The sequence below is a fragment of the Amblyomma americanum genome, chromosome 1 (genome assembly GCF_052857255.1).
Source record: "Amblyomma americanum isolate KBUSLIRL-KWMA chromosome 1, ASM5285725v1, whole genome shotgun sequence".
In the NCBI taxonomy this organism is placed as follows: domain Eukaryota; kingdom Metazoa; phylum Arthropoda; class Arachnida; order Ixodida; family Ixodidae; genus Amblyomma; species Amblyomma americanum.
Window position 1 is genome coordinate 22,352,188 of NC_135497.1, and position 10,170 is coordinate 22,362,357.

Here is a 10,170-nt window from a genome sequence, read left to right on the forward strand (position 1 = left end):
TACGCAGGCGAGATTGTGGCGATAGACGCTTTCAGTGTAAACATGCACGCCAACTTCAACTGCTAAGGAGCTTAATAATTGATTCTAATGAATTAGAAAACTGACGGCGACAGTTGTCCTCTCATTTTGTGTCCTCCTGGTCGCGTAACCCGCGCACCTTTTGGGTGCTATACTCATCATTTGTTACAGAACACAGTAAAAATCTCATTTTGAACACCTGGTATAGTCGCATCGTTAAAAGGAGTCGCGGGCGTCGAAAAGCGGCCTGTCGTGGCGCCAGGGGGTGGTTGTGAGAGGCGCGAAGACTCGGAGCTGTTTTCTAAATGCGATCTCGCTTTGGCTGTGCATAGCCCAACCTTAAACACAGAAAGCCGGCCATTTCTTTGACCCCTTCTGTAATTTTTGCATTCCTTGAATTGAACTGAGGTGTAACCGGGCCAAAGAGCTGTACGTTCCCAAAGGTTCGCAGTTGAGAGCAGTAACGCACTTACTTTTCTATAGATTTTTTTTTCTGGTTCTTCTGAGTTTTGAGCGAGGTTATACTGGTACCAGAATACGCAGCGCACACTGCATGGCCTCCATCCACCCATTTTTTCCCTTCTGGCTTCGCCGTTGATGGGGCTGAGTTGCGCGTGCCATCTCACAGTGTCTTCCCGTCTATCGCGAATAAGTAAAGGCCGCGTTCATGTCGGAGAGAAGGAGCCCTTGGCCTGTGCGTACTCCTCTCCAAAAGACATTGTACATGGTGTGTGTAGAGATGAGGCGTCTATACAGCGACAATGAGATAGGCAGAAAAAAGTCAATGTGCTGATTTTCTTGGGTGAGGGATACGCGACGCACGGTGTAAGGTTTCTGGCGACAGCCGGTGGTCTGATTCAGCTGCGTATTCGGCCAGGACACCTGCAGCCGGGGTCCCTGCACGGCGATAGGCATCTGGGTTCCCACGCTCGGTCCTCGCGTGGTTTATTGGATTCGAGACGGAAGATTCCACTGCCGTTTGAAAACAACATTGTTCCCGGAAGTTCGACCGTACGGCACGGAGGCAGTTAGCGACCGCCAGAACCGAGCAGGGGGTGACTCACCCCTTCAACTGTGCCTGCTCGCCGGCGCCTCGCCCATTCGCACTTCCCGGAAGACGTGTCCGGCTGGAGCGTGAGAACTGTCGTTCGGACGCGACGACAACGCTCTCTCTGGTGGGGGCGATTGTCCAGCGGCACCCTCTTTCTCCGGCGAGGCATGTGACGGGGGCGTGTCCCTATGTGAAGTGGTGTGTGTGTGTGTGTGTGTACGACAACGCAAGTTAGGCCACGTCCAACCTGGCGAAGATTTCCTCAAACCTGGGGAATCCTAGGGACCGGACCCTTTTTAAACCGGACGACGAGTGCCGTGAAAGGGAATCCTCGATCATCCTCAGATCTTCTCAGATCCTCCGACCTTCCCCCATCACCCTCCAATGGGTTCCAAAATCTTGTAAATAATGTAAAAATAAACCCCCTGTACAGTTTCCTTCATAACCAAGTCCGACAACGTCATTCGGAGAAGGGACCTGCGGCGCTGAAAGAGTCAGCTCACTCAAGGACCCCCTCATCACTAACAACTGGTTGGCAGCAGCTGGGATGGACCGTGCAACATCGTGATTTCTCAGCCGGTAAGCGTTTCGGCATTTTGCTATAGGATTCGCCAGGCTTCAGATTTTGAGAGAATAATCTAGAATCACTGGGAAGTGTATGTCAGTTGAGAAAGGGTAATCTCACGACATTTTGAAGATAGCATTGCCAAAGCGGAGAAAGCATTGTCATGGACCTTATGAAATTGTCAAAGTCGGACTTGCTGTTGTTATGCGAGGAACTGTCAATAGAAGTAAAGGGAAAAATTACAAAACTTGAAATATGCAAGACAATTGAAAGGCACGTAGATGACGATCAGCTGGTAGATACGTGGAGTTTGGTACAGGAAGAAAAAAGAAAAAGGGAAGCGGGATGAGAAAAAGAGAAAGAACGGCAAAAGTGGGAAGCTGAAAAAGAAGAAAGAAATCTAAAGCGATTGCAGCTTGAAAGCGACAATCGAAAAAAAGGCGACAGTTCGAGAGCCGGGTCTCCTGAAAGAGCAAGCGATGTACAATCATATAGAATGAACAGATTCATGCAGCCCTATGAAAGTGGAAGGGACATAGGATTGTACCTGGGAAACTTTGAGAGAACTTGCGAAAGGGAGAACTTTGCTCGCAGTACATGGCCGCAACGGCTTCTGACACTCTTGCCATGTGAAGTAGCTGAAGTCATAGCGAGACTTAGCACACAAGACGCAGCTGACTACGAAAAAGTCAAAGCCAGCCTGCTAAAAAGGTACCGGCTGTCAGCCGAAGCTTTCCGACAGCGCTTCAGGAACGCAATGAAAAACGATAGCGAGGGCTATCCGGATTTCGCGTATGGACTAAAGACGAATCTGCTAGAGTGGCTAAAAGGAGCCGAGGTTTATGAAAGCCGAGACAAAATCATTGAGTGTTTTTGCCTTGAGCAATTTTACCGAAGCATTCCCCAAGTGGTGAAACTGTGGGTTCAAGACAGGGAAAAAGTTGACACAGTTGAAAGGGCCGCTGAGCTAGCAGAGGAGTACGTTTCGCGCAGAAGGTTGAGCACTGAAGAGGGTGCGTCACACGCTCGAAACGCGATGCGAGATAAAGGGCCTAGCAGAAAGGCGCGAAGTGCTAGAAGTTCGGAGCAATCAGAGGCAACGAAGGTAGCGCCAGAAAAGCGTGAAGAACAGGCGAAGAGACAGGGAGCAGACAAAGCCGCGAAAAAAGAGTTTGAGGCTAGTAGGCCATTTCGTTGCTACAACTGCAATGGTGTCGGGCACTTTGCAGCCAAGTGTACAAAGCAACGTTTGGTGTTCTCGTGCGTCGAGGATAACGACGAGAATCTAGAGCTCCTTAAGCCATACCTGCACGAGCTGCACGTTAACGGGAAACCGTGCAGGGCGCTTCGTGATAGCGCCGCGACGATGGACGTTGCCCACCCGTCTTACGTGTCAGTGGACGATTTTACGGGAGAAGTCTCGTGAATAAAACAGGCAGTAGAAGAACACAGTGTATGCCTTCCCATAGCTAGAGTGATAATTTGTGGACCGTTTGGAGAGCTAATCACTGAGGCCGCAGTTTCGAAGGCCGTGCCACATCAATATCCTTACCTCTTCTCGAATCGATCAGACCAATTGCTACGCGAGAGAGGCCAGAAACTCGGAAGCGGGGTGATACAAGCTTTGACAAGATCGAAAACTCGTCAGCTCGCATCTCAACTAAGTCAGATTCCCGAACCTCAGGTAGCCAGAGACGCACCAGCCAGCATATCGTTGCAATCAAATGAGCAGGGAAGTGAACCAACGAGGAATAAAAGCCAGACAGCTGACCGAGCAAATGAGCGACGAGGGACTTCAACCACTATGTCGGTAGAGGAATCAGAAAACGCTGAAGGATCCGTTTTATCTCCAACATCGCGTAGTTTTGACCGCCTTCTGCAGGTGAACAGGGAGTCCCTAACAAAAGAACAGAAGCAGGATCCCACTTTGGAAAGACTGCACCTTACAGCTAAAGAGGGCATCGCGAGACGCAACATAACGATGCATGAGAAGGGAGGCTTACTATACCGACACTACCAGGACAGAAAAGGCAAAACATTTGATCAGCTGGTCGTGCCCGAAAAATACAGAGCGGACATTCTGAGTCTCTGCCACGGAAATGGCTGGGCAGGACATCTGGGAATCAATAAAACAAAGGAGCGGCTATTAATGGAATATTATTGGCCGGGTTGTTTCAAAGATGCAGAACGCTACGTAAAATCATGCGATGCGTGCCAGCGCGTGGGCAAGCCGGGAGAGACATGGAAGGCTCCACTGAAAATTGTTCCATTGATCTCGGAACCTTTCCGGCGGCTTGTAATAGACACAGTAGGCCCTTTGCCTAACACGAAATCAGGCTATAAGTACTTGCTTACTATGCTATGTCCCGCCACAAAATTTCCCGAAGCAATTCCGTTGAATTACTTGAGCTCCACAGAAATAGTTGATGCCCTTTTGTTAGTGTTCGCGAGAATAGGATTTCCGGCCGAAATCCAAGCCGATCAGGCGACGGTCTTTACAAGCGCCTTGACGACCACATTCCTAGAAAGATGCGGAATAAAACTGTTGCACAGCTCGGTGTATCATCCGCAGTCCAACAGTGTAGAGAAATGGCACTCGGTGCTGAAGCGGGTGCTACGCGCTCTTTGTTATGAGCATAAAGCAGACTGGGAGGATTGTCTGCCGGCCACACTTTTCGCTTTACGAACAGTCCCCCACGAAGCTACGGGGTTTACGCCAGCAGAACTCGTGTACGGAAGAGCCCTCTGCTCTCCCCTCCGAATGCTGAGAGAAATGTGGGAAGGGACAGGAGAGAACCAGACAGTGGTTGAGTACGTGCTTAAGCTACTGGACCGCCTTAACAACACGAGGGAATTAGTAAATCGAAATATGAAAGCTGCCGAGGAGGCCGCCAAGGTCTATTATGACAAAAACGCTCGCCTTCGAGGTTTCACCGCGGGCGATCGCGTGATGATCATCCGGCCATCGAGAAAAAACAAGCTGGAAGTTCACTGGGATGGTCCAGTAGAAGTGTTGCAAAAACTTTCGGAGACGAACTACGCGCTAAGGGTTCCAGGCAGGGGAAAGCAGGTGAGAATCTATCATTGCAATCTGATGAAGCCGTTCGTGGAACGCAGCGGGATCGTCAATCTGACTCTAAATGAACCAGAAGAGCTGGACAGCGAGAGTCAGGGTTGGAAGGGAGGTGCGGACGCTAGTGACAACGTGGAAAACATTCTGGCTCACTCCGTGAATGCAGATTTCCTAAGCGGGACACAGGTCGACACGCTAAAGCAGTTGTTGAGCGAATTCGCTGACGTATTTAGCAGTCGCCCGGGAAAGACACACCTCCTGACACACGAAATCGAGCTCACCTCTGATGAGCCGGTACGGTCGAAACCCTACAGGGTATCACCGCGGCAAAAAGAAATAATGTACGCGGAAATTCAGCGCATGTTGGAGTTAGGGGTTGTAGAGCCAGCGGAAAGTGACTATACCTCACCGCTAATTCTTGTTGAGGCCCCAGGGAAAGATCCTCGTCCCTGCGTGGATTATAGAAAGCTTAATGCAATCACCAGGGATCAGCTATACCCGATTCCCAACATAGAGGAAAGGATAGAAAGGGTGAGCGGCGCGAAATTCATTTCCACCCTCGATCTCGTACGGGGATATTGGCAAGTTCCCCTCCCAGAAAGCGCGAGCAGGTATGCTGCTTTCATCTCCCCAGCGGCCACCTTTCGACCCTTAATGCTTAGTTTTGGGTTGAAGAATGCCCCCTACAGCTTCTCGAAACTCATGGACATCGTACTGAAGGACATGCAGTGCTTTGCACTCTCTTATTTAGACGATGTGGCAATTTTTTCGGAAACCTGGCAAGAGCATCTAGAACACCTAAAGACCGTGTTTTCCAGTTTACGACAGGCTGGACTGACACTGAAGGCAGAAAAGTGTAGATTTGGTTGCGCACAGGTGACGTACTTGGGCCACGTTGTAGGCCAGGGAACTAGGAGCCCATCCGAGTTAAAGATTGCCCGATCGCAGCATTTCCGCAACCACGGACTAAAACGGCCATTCGCTCATTTTTGGGATTAGTTGGGTACTACCAGCGATATATTCCTAACTACTCACAGCGGGCTAGTCCCTTAACTGACGCCTTGCGAAAGGGAGCACCTACTAACGTAAGTTGGGATAACCAAAAAGAAAACGCCTTCAAAAGCCTGAAGGAAGCACTCGTGTCCCGACCCTTGCTTAGGACCCCTGACTATGGGAAAGAGTTCATAGTCCAGTGTGATGCCAGTGATAGAGGGCTGGGTGCTGTCTTAAGCCAAGTTGGCTACGACCATGAAAAACACCCAGTTCTGTACATCAGCCGCAAACTGACCAGTAGAGAGGAAGCGTACAGCGCTTCCGAAAAAGAGTGCGCGTGTTTAGTTTGGGCAGCGCAGAAGTTGTCGTGTTACCTGTACGGAGCAAAGTTTGTATTTGAGACTGACCATTTTCCTTTAACGTGGCTGCGACAGATGCCCCCCAAAAATGGTCGCTTGCTCAGATGGAGTCTGGCTCTCCAACAGTACAATTTCTCGGTGCGTTATAAGAAGGGGGAACTGCACGGAAATGCTGATGGCTTGAGCAGACTGATGTGAGCGGGAGAACTAAGAGGAATCTCCTCCTGTGTGAGTGTTTTTTTTTTACTTTGTTCCGAGTAATCCGGCTGTGGCAGTTTCAAAAGGAGATGTTTCGCGCTCAGTCGGCACAACATTAACCCAAATTTGAACACAATTTTTTTAAAGTGTATTGTTGTCAATGGAAGAAGCCTGGTGATTCTTTGGCGAAGTCCGAGCGCTTGCGGGTGGGGCAGGGCTTTGCTGTTTGGAACGTCCCACCTGCGCTTTCCTTTGTTGGTGGTGCTTTGGGTTCTGCCTTGGGGGCGATGATATTGCAATCCAGGGGACCAACACGGACGCCATCTCATCTCTTCCTGCCCAGCGGTCGTCAACGCTGGACATTCGAGATTTTTCGGGCCGCGGAGGAGCTGTAAGGTTTCTGGCGACAGCCGGTGGTCTGATTCAGCTGCGTATTCGGCCAGAACACTTGCAGCCGGGGTCCCTGCACGGCGATAGGCATCTGGGTTCCCACGCTCGGTCCTCGCGTGGTTTATTGGATTCGAGACGGAGGATTCCACTGCCGTTTGAAAACATTGTTCCCGGAAGTTCGACCGTACGGCACGGAGGCAGTTAGCGACCGCCAGAACCGAGCAGGGGGTGACTCACCCCTTCAACTGTGCCTGCTCGCCGGCGCCTCGCCCATTCGGACTTCCCGGAAGACGTGTCCGGCTGAGCGTGAGAACTGTCGTTCGGACGGGAAGACAACGCTCTCTCTGGTGGGGGCGATTGTCCAGCGGCACCCTCTTTCTCTGGCGAGGCATGTGACGGGGGCGTGTCCCTATGTGAAGTGGTGTGTGTGTGTGTGTGTGTGTGTGTGTGTGTGTGTGTGTGTGTGTGTGTGTGTGTGTGTGTGTGTGTGTGTGTGTGTGTGTGTGTGTGTGTGTGTGTGTGTGTGTGTGTGTGTGTGTGTGTGTGTGTGTGTGTGTGTGTGTGTGTGTGTGTGTGTACGACAACGCAAGTTAGCCCACGCCCAACCTGGCGAAGACTTCCTCAAACCTGGGGAATCCTAGGGACCGGACCCTTTTTAAACCGGACGACGAGTGCCGTGAAAGGGAATCCTCGATCATCCTCAGATCTTCTCAGATCCTCCGACCTTCCCCCATCACCCTCCAATGGGTTCCAAAATCTTGTAAATAGTGTAAAATAAACCCCCTGTACAGTTTCCTTCATAACCATGTCCGACAACGTCATTCGGAGAAGGGACCTGCGGCGCTGAAAGAGTCAGCTCACTCAAGGACCCCTCGTCTCTAACAACGGGAAGGAACAAAGATGTGCAAGAAATGTTTAAGGATGGCCCGCTTTACGAACAGTAGTGGCAGCAAAAACCTGGCAGTGGCCTTCCCTCCCTTCCAGCGCCACTGTTCCCCCACAGTGAATGGCACGGCAGACGTATAGCGATCGTCAGTATTCGGCTGCAGTATCGAGCCAATGCTTCTGAATGGATATCGTATCTCTCTTGTTTGTAAAGGTCTTAATCTCTTATCCCCTCAACTTTAATGCGACTCTCCTGTCGTTCGACGTCACTCCCTGCATCATCTGTCGCTCAACAGTACGCTGTATTGGGCGAGTTGGTTGACGGGGTAGCTTTTTTGCCCCTGCAGGCGACCTGCTCGTCTCAAAAAACTGTGTACACACTAAACAATTTCTCACCCTTTAGGGTGTAAATCAGCAGACCCCAGACGAACACCCTTTTCCAATTGTTCCGTGCTAAAAAAGGGTGCAGAGATCAGTACACTTAAGGAAGGGTGCATTTAATGATACTTTACAGGATGTAATGAATGCACCCTCATTAAAGGGTACTATTTTTCCATAACACCTCTACGAATGCATGTTGAAAGGGTGCTCCACATTGATCCACCCATGAAGCAAAAGCCTTGGCCTGATGCGCGCCCTCTAAACTTTCTTGCTGCGCACCCTTCTTGAAGGGGGCTGATCTCTGCACCCTTTTTAGCACCCAAAAGGGTGAGAATTTGTTTAGTGTGTACGTGGTCATTTTTAATTTTTTTATTAAAATTCAAAAGGAAATAAACAATAAAGGAAAAACAATGATTTCTCATTCATAGCCCATACGTAGACTTAAGCGTCCTCTGTAATTTTTTTGTTTTCCAGACGTGCTGTCTTTGCCAAAAGAGGCTATCGTGACCGCTGAAAAAATCGGGCTGGCCGCCGCCAGCTGTATACCGCGCTGCCGCAGGCAGCCGTGTCGGAGACGGGCGCACTGCACGGGTCTCCAAAGGGGCCTGTTTGGAAGTTTTCCAAAAACTATGCTTCCCACCGAGGCAGACGTGGACAAGAGCGGGTCGTTATTCCTGCGCCAACGCTGGGACGCGCTTTTGGTGAAAGTTGTCCCTGCGTGGGAACGACGCCAGCGCTGGATGAGGCCGCATGGCAACGGCAACCCCGCTAGTTCAGTCGCCAGATGCTTCGACACCGCAGTCTCGGGGTGGTTCTGCAAGGACCCCGAGCCGCCTTGCCTCCCCCATTGTTTGGCAGGCTTGCTAATAAGAAGCCAGACGCCTCCACCGCACCAAGTTTGATGGTCTCCTTTCCATGCCCGCTAACGATGGATGGGAACACCAATTTCAAACGCTTCCACGCCGTTCTTGGAACATGCTGTGTCATGTCTTGAAGCTCGAAAATTAGAATGTAATTTCATCATTTCTTTTTCCATATGGCGGCGTTTTCGGAACCGTTTGTGAAAACAGAGGAGAGTATGCAGCAACGTCACAGTGTAGGCCATTCTGTGGTGCAGGTTGCACGGCGAAAGGCTGCAAGCATATCTAATCGGCTTACCGCAACCTGGTCCGGTTTTCAGTGCTGAAGCCTTTAACGTCGCATGAATAACTCGGATAGACGTTGAGAATGGCGCCTCCGACAGCATGACACCCACCCTGAAGCGCGGTAAATTTTGTTTTTCAGCTGCTCCACGGTTGGTTTTGTTGGCAATCTAGGTAGCAGTTACTCTGAGGGCGCCGCCTCAGCATCCGGCTTAAGTTCACAGAGCGAAGGAGATCTGAGCAACCAGTTCAGAACGTCGGTGGCAGCGCCACGGTTAGTGTCTTGTTTGGGCCCATTTCGCTCGACTCAGAGGCTGTTTTGAAAAGCGTATTGACGTTACCGATATTATTTGCCTCATTTATAAGGTTTCCACGTCATTTGGGCAGTATTTGATACCGCCTGCACTGTGAAGGGTTCGCCCGACTATTTCGTCCAAATATAGGGCCTGAAATTATTTTCGCGCCGGAAAACTGTACCAGCTAGAACTCTGATTTCTTCAGAAGTATGTGCTATTAGATAGGCAGACACTTTTAGCACTTCAAAGTTTGCTTAGTTTTTATTTAGTTTGTTCAGATCTTTTCGAAAAACTTGATTCCGGAAACACAGTTTATAATAGGACATGCAACACCTTGACGACGCTCGCATTATTCAAAAGTGTGTTTATTTGACTTCGATTTCAGGTATTGCATCAAATTTTAAACCTCGCAGTTCTTGAACAAAACAAAATCTGACGAAAACCCACAGAAACGCCCATTTTTCCCACGGCATGGGGAAAGAGTTAAGTGTCGAGAAAAAAAAAGGAATAATAGAGTGAGGAAGTCTTTCCTTGGACTTTCCACTCTGTGATTACTGGTGCACAATCGGCCAATGCTTTTGCGGTGGGTCCATGGACTCGTGCCCAGAGGATGGGGGCACGCCGATAAGGAATAATAGAGTGAGGAAGTCTTTCCTTGGACTTTCCACTCTGTGATTACTGGTGCACAATCGGCCAATGCTTTTGCGGTGGGTCCATGGACTCGTGCCCAGAGGATGGGGGCACGCCGATAACCGGTTCATGCTGCTTGTTCTCTCTTGGCCTGTAAGTGGACTGCATAGACGTCATCTGACACCTCTG